The sequence below is a fragment of the Chiloscyllium plagiosum genome, chromosome 1 (assembly GCF_004010195.1).
Source record: "Chiloscyllium plagiosum isolate BGI_BamShark_2017 chromosome 1, ASM401019v2, whole genome shotgun sequence".
Taxonomy (NCBI): domain Eukaryota; kingdom Metazoa; phylum Chordata; class Chondrichthyes; order Orectolobiformes; family Hemiscylliidae; genus Chiloscyllium; species Chiloscyllium plagiosum.
In genome coordinates, this window is record NC_057710.1 from 13,388,630 (window position 1) to 13,401,213 (window position 12,584).

Consider the following 12,584-nt stretch of genomic DNA (forward strand, 5'->3'; position numbering starts at 1 on the left):
GGGATGAAAGGTCAGAGAGGAGGGTGGAGTGGATAGGTGGAAAGGAAGATAGGCAGGTAGGACAAGTCATGGGGACAGTGCTGAGCTGGAAGTTTGGAGCTGCGGTGAGGTGGGGGGAGGGGAAATGAGGAAACTGGTGAAGTCGACATTGATGCCCTTGGGTTGAAGCATTCCGAGGCGGAAGATGAGGCGTTCTTCCTCCAGGTGTCGGGTGGTGAGCGAGCGGCGGTGAAGTAGGCCCAGGACCTGCATGTCCTCGGCTGAGTGGGAGGGGGAATTGAAATGTTGGGCCACGGGGCGGTGTGGTTGATTGGTGCGGGTGTGCCGGAGATGTTCCCTAAAGCACTCTGCTAGGAGGCGTCCAGTCTCCCCAGTGTAGAGGAGACCGCATCGGGAGCAATGGATACAAAAAATGATATTGGTGCTTTTGTAAAAAAAAGAATTTTGAATCATATTACAACAATACTTTAATTACATTGCTGCTCTCATAGTGTTCAAAAGTTTCAAAATACTTCACCTATTTTATTGTTCCTGAAGAGCAGTCTGACACTGAGGCTATGTGAAGAGACATTCATAGAATCAAAGTGTGGAAGCAGGCCATTTGGCCTATTGAACCCACATCTCTCTTCAGAATAGCATCCCACCTAGACCCATCCCCTATCCTATCCCTGTAACCTTGCATTTCCCATGGCTAATCCAACTAGCCTGGACATTCCTGGACACTGGTCAATTTATTGTGGGCAACCTATCTAAACTGATTCAGTCTTGATAAACAGAGTATGTTTATTACATAGTACTTAATGGCTAGTTGCATTACATCTGAGTTCCACATTGTGAGATCTCATACTAGATTTAGAATTAGTATTCATGATAGTCCCACTCTCATTAGAAAGAGACAGCTTTTAATATACCCCAGTGAAGGATAAGGTTGAGAGGTAGGACCTTCAGGGTGACCCCAGCCAATGTGAGCATTGAAACAATGTTGCTGGCATCACTCTGCATCTCAAATCAGCTCCTCAATTCCCAAGTGTACATATTCTTTAGCTATGTCGCGCTTTGAAATAAATGAGCACTGGAACTCCTAACAGGAATATGTTAGCTCATCCCAGGGACAGTCTTTCACATCCCAAGCCTATCTCATTGAATCAAATAGAATTCTCACAGTGTAGAAAGAGGCTATTCAACCCACAACTCTGCACCCAGTCTCCAAAGAGTATCCCACCCAGACTCAGCCCCATCTAAATTTCCCATGGCCAATCCACCTAACCTGCACATCTTTGGACTGTGGTGTGGAAGTTTGACCCTCAACTACAGATGATACAAATTTCAGTTCAAAAGTAGATGCTTTATTTCTGAATAAGCAGCGAAAGATTCTGGGTGACAGCAAAGGAGTCTCATTGCCTTCGTGTGGTGGCATCCCTTGATGAATCTCTGCTCTTTACATGCAAGCAGTGTATTTTATATCTTATTCAGGTGTGACTAATACAGAAGTCTACAGGTCACATGGCTGATTGCTATTACATTGCTAAGACAGGTAATTACAATTTTACAATGCCCAATGGTTGCTGACTTGCTGTGACAGGTTTACAGGAGCTGGTTATTGTATTTTTCACAATTGTATGTTAATGGATAAGGGTTTAGGCAGTAGGATTTTGCTTTGTTCTTATCATTAATAGGTAAAGAAGGCCAACAATGGTGGAGCGGATAGGTGGGAAGGAAGATTGACAGGTGGGACAGGTCATGAGGATGGTGCTGAGCTGGAAGATCGGAACTGGGGTAAGGTGGGGGTGAGGGGAAATGAGGAAACTGGTGAAGTCCACATGGATGCCATGGAGTTGAAGGGTCCTGAGGCGCAAGATAAGGCTATCCGCTCCACCCTACTCTCCGACCTATCACCTTTACCCTCACCTCCATCCACCTATTGTACTGTTAGCTACCTTCTCCCCAGTCCCAACCCCCTCCCATTTATCTCTCCACCCCTGAGTCTCCCAACCTCATTCCTGATGAAGGGCTCCGGACCGAAATGTCGATTTTCCTGCTCTTGATGCTGCCTGACTTGCTGTGCTTCTCCAGCAACACACTCTCTCCAGCATCTGTGGACCTCACTTTCTCCTAGTTGATTTCACTCTGTCAGAGGATAGGCAAGCAATTGATCCTGCAGTGAGTCCTTTTAATAGTGGATCTTTAACCCTTGAGTTCCCATTAGACCATGATAAACAAGTAAAAATAGAATTTATTATTTTGTGGCTCTCTAACTTCATCAGTGGGAGGAAACCCACACAGACACAGGAAGAGTGTGCAAACTGCACACAGACAATTACCCGAGGCTAGAATCAAACCCAGGTTCTTGGCACTATGCAATACCAACCATGGTACCACCCTTATTGGTTTACAGCTGCTGTTCATGTTGTCCATTAATCCTTTCAGCTACTAATTGCCTTAGACAACAGAACTTAAATGCAATGAATAAATCTGAAATATAAAGCTAATCTCAATAAAGGTGAACATCATTGTTTGTTGTAAATCCCAGCTCTTTAGGGAAGGAAGTCTACCCTCTTTACTTGGTCTGGCATGTCAATGACTCCAGACCCACAGCACTTTTGTTGAGTTTTAGTGGCCTAGAAAGTTACTCAGCTCAAGGATAATTCGGGATGAACAACAATTTCTAGTCTTGCCAACAATACGATCATCCCATTTAAGAATAAAGATAAAAATCATGTTCACTGGTTAATTACAGCAATCTCCCAGATGTAGTAGAAGGACCTAGGGTAATGGATGAACTAAAAGGAATATTTATTAGGCAGGAAATGGTGTTGGATAGGCTGTTAGGTCTGAAGGCTGATAAGTCCCTGGGAACTGATGGTCTGCATCCCAGAGTACTTTAGGAGGTAGCTGTACAAATCATGGACGCATTGGTAATCATTTTCCAATCTTCTGTCGATTCAAGGATCAGTTCCTGCAGATTTAAGGTTGGCTAATGTTGTCCAATGTTTTAAGAAAGGAGGGAGAGAGAAAACAGGGAATTATAGACCGGTTAGCCTGAAGTCAGTGGTGGGAAAGATGCTGGAGTCAATTATAAAAGATGAAATTACAACTTATTTGGATAGCAGTAGCAGGATAGGGCAGAGTCAGCATGGATTTACGAAGGGGAAATTGTGCTTGACTAATCTTCTGGAATTATTTGAGGATGTAACTATGAAGATTGACAAGGGAGAGCCAGTGAATGTAGTGTACCTGAACTTTCAGGAAGCCTTTGATAAAGTCCCACATAGGAGATTAGTGAGCAAGATTAGGGCACATGGTATTGGGGGCAAGGTTTTGACTTGGATTGAAAATTGGCTGACTGACATGAAACAAAGAGTAGTGATAAATGGGTCCCTTTCGGAATGGGGTACCACAAGGTTCGGGGCTGGGACCTCAGCTGTTTACAATATATATCAATGATATAGGTGAAGGCATTAAAAGTAACATTAGCAAATTTGCTAATGACACAAAGCTGGGTGGCAGGGTGAAATGTGAGGAGGATGTTATGAGAATACAGGGTGACAGATGAGTGGACAGATGCATGGCAGATGCAGTTTAATGTGGATAAATGTGTGGTTATCCACTTTGGTGGCAAGAACAGGAAGGCAGATTACTATCTAAATGGAGTCAAGTTAAGTAAAGGGGAAATACAACGAGATCTAGGTGTTCTTGTACATCAGTCAATGAAAGCAAGCATGCAGGTACAGCAGGCAGTGAAGAAAGCTAATGGAATGCTGGCCTTCATAACAAGAGGAGCAAAGAGGTCCTTCTGCAGCTGTACAGGGCCCTGGTGAGACCACACCTGGAGTATTGTGTGCAGTTTTGGTCTCCAAATTTGAGGAAGGACAAAGTTTGGGAGAAGATTTGTAACTTGGGTGCTCGTTGTTGTGGTTCTGTTCGCCGAGCTGGGAATTTGTGTTGCAGACGTTTCGTCCCCTGTCTAGGTGACATCCTCAGTGCTTGGGAGCCTCCTGTGAAGCGCTTCTGTGATCTTTCCTCCTGCATTTGTAGTGGTTTGTACCTGCCGCTTCCGGTTGTCAGTTCTGGGTAATGAAGGAGTGCAGCATAGGTTCACGAGGTCAATTCCTGGAATGGCAGGACTATCATATGTTGAAAGATTGGAGCAACTGGGCTTGTATACACTTGAGTTTAGAAGGATGAGAGGGGATCTGATTGAGACGTATAAAATTATTAAAGGATTGGATACTCTGGAGGCAGGAAGCATGTTTCCGCTCATGGGTGAGTCCAGAACCAAAGGACACAGTTTAAAATAAGGGGTAGGCCATTTAGAACAGAGTGGAGGAGAAGCTTCTTCACCCAGAGAATAGTTGATATATAGAATGCTCTGCCCCAGAAAGCAGTGGAGGCCAAGTCTCTGGTTACTTTCAAGAAAGAGGTGGATAGAACTCTTAAAGATAGTGGAATCAATGGTTATGGGGATAAGGCAGGAACAGGGTACTGATTGTGGATGATTAGCCATGATCATAATGAATGGTGGTGCTGGCTCAAAGAGCCGAATGGCCTACTCCTGCACCTATTGTCTATTGTCTATTGTCTATAGGACATTGATCAGTTGGAAAAATGGGCTGAGAAATGGCAAATGGAGTTTAATATCGATCAGTGTTAGGTCTTACATTTTGGAAAGCCAAATCAAGATGGGAATTTCATGGTGAATGGTAGGGCCTTAAGGAGTGTAGTGGAACAGAGGGCCTTGAAGTCCAGGTTCACAGTTCTCTGAAAGTGGAGCCACAGGTAGACAGGGCAATGAAGAAGGCTTTTGGCACACTGGCCTTCATCAGTCAGGGCATTGAGTACAGAAGTTGGGAAGTTATGTTGCAGTTGTACAGGACGTTGGTGAGGCAACACTTGGAGTATTGTGTTCTGTTTTGGTCAACCTGTTATGAAAAGGATGTTATTAAACTGGAAAGAATGCAGAAGAAATTCACAAGGATATTGCCAGGACTCAAGGATCTGACTTATAGGGAGAGGTTAGACAAGCTATAACTTTTTTCTTCAGGTGTAGGACACTGAGAGGGGGACTTTACGGAGGTGTATAAGACCAAGAAAGGCATGGATAGGGTGAATACACTCAGTCTTTTTCTGGGTTGGGGAATCAAGGACCAGAGTACATCAGTTTAAGATTAGAGGGGTAAGAATAAAAGGGAACCTGAGGAGCAACGTTTTACCCAGAAGGTGGTACGCATATGGAATGAGCTGCCAATGGAAGTGGGTTGAGGCCGGTACATTAACAACATTTTAAATTCATGAATAGGAAATGTTTAGAAGGATATGGGCCAAGTGCAGGGAAATGGGGTTAGCATGGATGGACGTTTTGGTCGGATGGACCAGTTTGGGCCAAAGGGCTTGTTTCCACGCTGTAGGACTTGATGAATCTATGACATTGCAAAAGATAAGCCAGCACAACAGGCAAGATCGTGGCAGCTGGAACTTAACAAAGAGAAATGTGAGGTTTGCAGAAGGGACAGGAAGAGACAATATAAACAACATAGCAAAGTATTATAGAGTCATAGAGATGTACAGCATGGAAACAGACCCTTCAGTCCAACCCGTCCATGCTGACCAGATATCCCAACCCAATCTAGTCCCACCTGCCAGCACCCGGCCCATATCCCTCCAAACCCTACCTATTCACATACCCATCCAAATGCATCTTAAATGTTGCAATTGTACCAGCCTCCACTGCTTCCTCTGGCAGCTCATTTCATACACATACCACACTCTATGTGAAAAAGTTGCCCCTTAGGTCTCTTTTATATCTTTCCCCTCTCACCATAAATCTATGCCTTCTAGTTCTGGACCCTCCGACCCCAGGGAAAAGACTTTGTCTATTTATCCTATCCATGCCCCTCATGATTTTGTAAACCTCTATAAGGTCACTCCTCAGCCTCCGACGCTCCAGGGAAAACAGCCCCAGCCTGTTCAGCCTCACCCTATAACTCAAATCCTCCAACCCTGGCAACATCCTTGTAAATCTTTTCTGAACCCTTTCAAGTTTCTCAATATCTTTCCGATAGGAAGGAGACCAGAATTGCACACAATATTCCAACAGTGGCCTAACCAACATCCTGTACAGCCGCAACATGACCTCCCAACTTCTGTACTCAATACTCTGGCCAATAAAGGAAAGCATACCAAACACCTTCTTTACTATACTATCTACCTGCGGCTCCACTTTCAAGGAGCTATGAGCCTGCACTCCAAGGTCTCTTTGTTCAGCAACTCTCCCTCGGATCTTACCATTAAGTGTATTAAAATGAAGACTGAGAGAGACTTTAGGTTTCATGTGTACAGGCAGATCTTTGAAAACTCTTTGAAAAGTAGTCACCAAAATGTATTAGAGGCTTCAGAAGTAGAAACGTTTGCTCCAAATTTAGTGAGGTTATGCTGAACATTTGTAAAGCTCTGGTTGGGAAACCTGACAGGTAGCTGAAGGATATATTCTTGCAGAGTTCCAGGGATGGAGCAGTGGATTGAGACTGACTGTTCATCTACAGAGAAGCGGCAGGGGCTTGATGGGCTGAATAACATCCTTCAATACTGAGTATGACATAGTACCTTGGGAGCCGGAAGTGGGGTGGTGTTGGGAATGAGATCATTACATGATGGAACAAGGTACTCTGTTTTTTTAAAGATCCATTAATAGGTTGTGGGTGTCACTAGCTGGAGTGGCATTCGTTGTTCATCTTGAATTTCCCCTTGCTCTGAGTGGTTTGCTGAGGCCATTTCAGAGGGCAGTTAAGAGTCAACCACATTACTATGTGTTTGGAATGACATGTAGGCCAGATCAGGTAAGGATGGCAGATTTCCATCCCTGAAAGGCATTAGTGAACCGGGCAGGGTTTTAATGCGACTAGCAATGGCTACCCAGTTAAAATACTGAAATACATTGCCTGGGCCACTTTTGGAGCACTGCATTTAATTCTGGTCTCTCTGCTATGGGAAAAGTATTGTTAATCTTGAAAGGGTTCAGAAAAGGTTTGCGAGGATATTGCCAGGATTGGAAGGTTTGAGCTAAGGGGAGAGGCTGAATGGACTGGTGTTGTTTTCCCTGGAACATCAGAGACTGAGGGGTGACCTTACAGAGGTTTATAAAATCATAAAGGGCATGGGTAGTGTGAATAGTCAAGGTCTTTTTCCCAGAGTAGGGGAATCCAAAACTGGAAAGTGGAGGTTTAAGGTAGAGGGGAAATATATAAAAGGGACCTAAGGAGCAGCTTCTTCATGTAGCTGGTGGTGTGTGGATGGAATGAGCTGCCAGACGAAGTGGTGGAGGCTGGTACAATTATTACATTTAAAAGGCATCCGGATTCATGAATTGGAAGGGTTTGGAGGGATATGGGCCAAATGCTGGCAAATGGCCCTGAACAGTTGGTCCAAAGGATCTGTTTCTGTGCTGTACAATACTATAACTCTTTGACTTTTACTGTCCAGGATTGCATAGATCTGATGAAATAAAACCATAAGACATAGGAGCAGATATTAGGTCATTCAGCCCATCAAGTCTGTTCCACCATTCGCTCATGGCTGATAAGTTTCTCAACCCCTTTCTCCTGCTTTCTCTCCGTAATCTTTGATCCCTTTGTCAAACAAGAACCTATCATATCTCAGTCTTAAATATACTCAATGACCTGGCCTCCACAGCCTTCTATGGCAATACTGCTAAAACGTGTCATTCGTGGCAGACACTGGGGAAATCCCAACCATCAAGTAAAGCTATGCCTTTCATCAGGTACCAGTTTTGGAGAAGCATTTAGTAGGGTTTGACCTAAAACCAGGAATGAGAATCAGTATCTTTTTTACAATTATGAATCTTTAACCGAGATTTCCTGAGACAGCACTTTTGAGTAAAATTACTGCAAAAAAATGTAGTGGAAAAGTTTGTCCAATTTCTTGCAAGATATAGATTACCCAAAGTAATATAATTAGTTCAAGGTTCAAATCTTATGTCACACATCTTCAAGTCAAATAAGAAATAATTTTGGAGTAAAATAATTTACGTCTTCTGTTTATATCAAACTTTAAAGAGCATGTTTAGAGCTTAATGTTACAATTTAAAAATATCCCATGCTACTGTTTAAAATTAGGGAGGCCCCTAATGAGTCCACAGAATTCAATCTTTTCTAAAACTGATGCAATGACATGAAGTGGAAGAAGTTAAGATTAGATTCCAGTGTGGAAACAGGCCCTTTGGCCCAACAAGTCCACACTGACCCTCCGAAGAGTAACCCACCCAGTCCTGGGATCCTGGTGCTGAGGCAGCAGTGCTGACCACTGAGCAACTGTGCCGCCCAAAGAAGTTAACTTAATCAAAGAGAAATTTATGCATTAAATTTCAGAGATTATACTTCAGATTTATGATTTGATTTAGATTCCCTACAGTTTGGAAACAGGCGCTTCAGCCCAACAAGTCCACACTGACCCTCCAAAGAGAAACCAACCAGACCCATTTCCCTCTATCTAAAGCACCTACCACCATCTGACTAATGTACCTAACACTATGGGCAATTTTGCATGGCCAATTCACTTGACCTGCACATCTTTGGAACGTGGGAAGAAACCGGAACACCCGGAGGAAACCCATGCAGACACAGTGAGAATGTGCAAACTCCCCATTGACGGTTGTCCCAGGCTGGAACTGAACCTGGGACCCTGGTGCTGTGAGGCAGCAGTGCTAACTGCTGAGCCACCATGCCACCAGTATAATCATAGGGAACTAAGTAGAGTGAGACGTTTTGTTTTGCAAGCAGCATAAACAGAACATAGCAAACAAGAACATACAGACTATAGAGTGTTTAGTCAGAATGAGGCATAGGAGGTTACACTGCACAGGAGGTGCACAAAGCAAGATCAAAATTAGAAAGATCAACATCGTTTGAAATTAGAGAAGTCCATTCATCAGTCGAATAAAATCAGGAAAGAAGCAGATCCTGAGCCGGTTGCTGCATGTATTCAAGCTCCTATATCTTCTGCCTGATGGTGAAAGATTAAAAGAGAGCATTGCTGGAGGGGTGGGGGTGGTCTTTCATCATTTTGGCAGCCTTTCCGCAGAAATGAGAAGTGTGAATGGAGTCCGTGGATGGGAGGTTAGTGTCCATGATTCCCTGGGCTGTGCACACCACCCTGTGTGGTTTTTTACGATCCTGGGTGGAGCAGTTGTCATACCAGGCTGTTATGCACCCAGATAAAATGTTTTCTGTGGTGCATCTGTACAAGTTGGTGAGGATCTTTATGGACATGCCAAATTTTCTGAGCAGCCTGAGGTAGAGGAGGCATTGCTGTGCCTTCTTGACGGTCACATCTACATGGGAGGCCCAGGACAGATTGTCAGTTATCGTCACTCCTGGGAATGTGATGCTCTCGACCTCTCCACCTCAGCTCCATTGATGTCGATGGAGGCCTATCTTCCTCCTTTCTTCCTGAAGTCAATGATCAGGTCTTTAGTTTTGCTGACATTGAGAGGGAGATTGTTATCATTGCACCATGACACCAAGTACCCTATCGTCTTCCTGTATTCTGACTCATTTTTGTTTGGTATTTGACCTACAAAAGTGGTGTCGTCAGCAAAGTTTGAGATGGCTTTCAAATGACACTTCACTACACAGCGTGGATGTACAGGGAGTACAGTTGGGGGCTGAGCGGATAGAAGAAGACGTTAGCCTTTATTGTCACATATACTCAATGACAACAGTGAAAAGTTTATACGTCGCCAATTACAGCATCGACTGAGATACAACAATACCTAGGCACAGCTTCTTTAGTTACAAGATCTGCGACAATAGAGAAGTAAAATATCCAGCATTGCAGAAATGCCACCCCACACCAAGAGGCCCCTGCCGGAGGCTGGGAGAATACCACCCCACACCGAGAGGCCCCTGCTGGAGGCTGGGAGAATGTCACCTCAGACCAAAATGCCGCTGCGCCAGATCGGGAGTTGTCACTCACTGGAGGCCTGGAGTCGTCAGAGGCCGTGAGAAAAGAAGAAAGAGAAAAGCAAAGGCAGAAAGAGGAAGAAAAAGAGATGAACAAGCAGAAGAGGCTGAGTGGATGAGCTCCAACTGCCGTGTACAAATCACTGCCATCTTGCATCCTTAGAGAGTGGAGGGGGGAGGTGGGTTCCAGTGTTGAGTGTTGCCATGGAAGCGGTGCAGTTGTCTTGTTTCACTGATTGTGGTCTGTGCGTCAGGATCCAGTTGCAGAGCATGGAGCCGAGACCAAGCTCTCGGAGTTTTAAGATCAGTCTGGAGGGGATAATGGTGTTGAAGGCGGAGCTGTAGTCAATGAGCAGGAGTTTGACATAGGTGTCCTTGTTATCCAGATGTTCCAGGGATGAGTGCAGGGCTAGGGATATGGCATCCACTGGGGAAATGTTACATCGGGAGGCAAATTGTAGGGGATCGAATCAGGCTGGGAGACTGGGGCTGATGTGGGCCATGAACAGCCTCTCGAAGCACTTTATGATTATGGAGGTCAGAGCCACTGGGTGGTAGTCATTAAGGCATGTTGCGTGTGCTTTCTCAGGTACGGGGATGATGGTGGTCTTCTTGAAGTAGGTGGGGTCTTCGACCTGTAGGATTGGAGAGGTTGAAGATGTCAGTGAATATTTCCACCAGTTGGTCCAGTCTAACTGCACAGCCAGGGACTCCGTCCAGAGCCATCACTTTCCTCAATCAGACTTCTACAGCAGTAGCAGAGGGAACGGGTGTGTCCAGGGCTGTCAGGGCAGACAACACCACACTGCTGTCATTCTGCTCAAGCCGAGCATAGAGAGCATCCAGCGCAATAGGAATACGCGTGTGCCATGCTTCCAAGAAAATCTAAGCAACATGCATGAGTTGGTCAAGAGGAATTTGAAACATTTTCCACAAACAATGAAAAGTTAAGCAGATAAAAATGCCAAAGGTCAAAATTTTGTTGCAGTAGACAAGGTATAACCACCAGGAGGTAACCATTAAAAACATTAGATTAGATTACTTACAGTGTGTGGAAACAGGCCCTTCGGCCCAACAAGTCCACACCGACCCGCCGAAGTGCAACCCACCCATACCCCTACATTTACCCCTTACCTAACACTATGGGCAATTTAGCATGGCCAATTCACCTGACCCTGCACATCTTTTGGACTGTGGGAGGAAACCGGAGCACCCGGAGGAAACCCACGCAGACATGGGGAGAACGTGCAAACTCCACACAGTCAGTCGCCTGAGGCGAGATTTCAACCCGGGTCTCTGGCGCTGTGAGGCAGCAGTGCTAACCACTGTGCCACCGTGCCGCCCACATTATTTACCAGTCTTATCAAATCGAAAAGAAACTCAATAATATGAATTATGTTTTGAGTTATGTAAGGCAGGAGGGGAAAAAATCAACAAAAGAATGACGTTTATGTCTTAACGATATACTATGACACAGAGGATAGTTGTGACAAGAGTATTTACAGCGGTGAAAGAAATAAAAATGAAAGTAATAAAAATGTTATTAAGAATAAATCAGAAATTGAACATTCAAAAGTAAATGCTCCAGTACTCAGATTAGGTAACATAGAGGTGCTTACAAATTTAAATGGAACATTATACTATCTCCCAAAAAGACATTTGAAGTTACTTAGAAAAGCTGTAGCAGATCAAAAATTGATTTTTATATGTTAGTCAGGAATGCATCTTTAGCTACAAATGTTAATGTGGGTCATATACTGTTCATAAAAAAATCCTTCTCAGTTCAGCCAGAGAAACTGGTTTAAGTGTTGGAAGGGATCAGGTTTATGATGGACGATGATGTTATTGAAGTGAGTTACAGTAGCTAGGCCTCATATTTTGTGCTGTTGCTGAAATCCAATGAATCACAAGGCCTGAGTATCCATTATTACACAATTAACACAGTAACAAAGGCTGATTCATATCTAATTCTGCAATTAGGGAGGATTGGAAAGTCTGATTTGTTACAATAATTGACTCATTAAAAGACATTTAGCAATTCTATTGACTGACAGACCCAAAGACATATCAGCTTTTCTAATACAAGATGGACTTTATCAGTATAAAGATGCACATTTTGGAATGAAAAATACCAACAAATTTTCACTGTTTAACAATCAAGGCCACAGAAAGATTATAAAACGGTAATGTCTATGTTGATGATCAGAGTCATAGAGTCATAGAGATGTACAGCATGGAAACAGACCCTTCGGCCCAACCCGTCCATGCCAACCAGATATCCCAACCCAATCTAGTCCCACCTGGCACCACCCGGCCCATATCCCTCCAAACCCTTCCTATTCATATACCCATCCAAATGCCTTAAAATGTCGCAATTGTACCAGTCTCCATCACTTTCTCTGGCAGCTCATTCCGTACATGTACCACCCTCTGAGTGAAAACGTTACCCCTTAGGTCTCTTTTATATCTTTCCCCTCTCACCCTAAACCTATACTCTCTAGTTCTGGACTCCCCAACCCCAGGGAAAAGACTTTGCCTATTTATCCTATCCATGCCCCTCATAATTTTGTAAACCTCTATAAGGTCACCCCTCAGCCTCTGACGCTCCAG